This window comes from Seriola lalandi, unplaced genomic scaffold, assembly GCF_002814215.2.
Source record: "Seriola lalandi dorsalis isolate HSWRI2012SDOR001 ecotype SW California unplaced genomic scaffold, Sedor1 jcf7180002034535, whole genome shotgun sequence".
NCBI lineage: Eukaryota > Metazoa > Chordata > Actinopteri > Carangiformes > Carangidae > Seriola > Seriola lalandi.
In genome coordinates this window covers 1-1,011 of record NW_019505111.1, presented here as the reverse complement: position 1 = coordinate 1,011, position 1,011 = coordinate 1, and the positions used below count along the sequence as shown (strand labels likewise).

Sequence of the window (1,011 nt, the reverse complement as noted above, 5' to 3'; positions counted from 1 at the left end):
GGTTCACCCAGGGCGAGGCTCAGCCATTGCACCCCGGCTGTGCTGACCTTTGCGAATTCCCCAAATGTGGGAATCTCGACTGCATAATTTCTGGTAGTGGGGGACTGCGTTCGCGCTCTCCCCTGATCATTACGTCAAAGAAAATCAGCTCTCTTCAAGATGATGACTCTTGAGGAGTTTGAGCTCCGAAGTTATGTTTGTGCCAAGCTTGGTGTCCACTAGAGTCTCTGAAAAGAGTGGGCGTGGCTCAGCCATTGCACCCCGGCTGTGCAATAGTTAGGACTATTCCCTCACACTGAGAAGGTCAAGGGTTCAAACCCTGGTTTCAGACTTTATAATCCTGTGATGTTTTTTGATAGTTTCAGGCTACAGTACGCGATTAAGTTCTTTGGCATTTTTATATGCCTTACTGTACTTTGACGTTTTATGCCTTACAATACTATGACGATTTATGATATTTCACGGAGTATATACTTTGCTATACAATGAGTTAGTGATCCAGCAGCATGGTGGTACGATGGTTAGGACTATAGCCTCACACTGAGAGGGGCAAGGGTTCAAACCTTGTTTTTAGGCTTTTATATGCTGTGACATTTTTGCGCCATCCTAAACTATGATTTTTTTGACATTTTTATGCCTTACTATACAATGATGTTTTCATGACATTCTATGCCTAATGGACAATAACCTTTTATGATATATCATGGATTAGTATGCTAAGATATTCTTAATATCCTGCTATACCATTAAATTGTGATGCAGCAGCATCGTGGTACAATGGTTCGGATTGTTGCTTCACAATGAGAAGGTCATGGGTTTAAACCCTAGTTTGGGGCTTTACTCTCTTATGATGCTTTTTGATATTTTCACACCACAGTATACGATGAATTGTTTTTCCATTTTTATGCCTTACTATACTATAATATTTTATGCCTCACAATACTATGATTTTTTATGATATGTCACGGAGTAGTATACTGATATTTTATATACCTTTCTATACAAGGCGTT

At 40.0% G+C, this 1,011-nt stretch overlaps 1 pseudogene; it reads left to right on the top strand.

Annotated features, from left to right (window-relative positions):
* On the top strand, window positions 1-125 carry LOC111647151 (U1 spliceosomal RNA; annotated as a pseudogene; the record flags this gene model as incomplete).
* Between the last annotated feature and the right edge of the window lie 886 nt (window positions 126-1,011).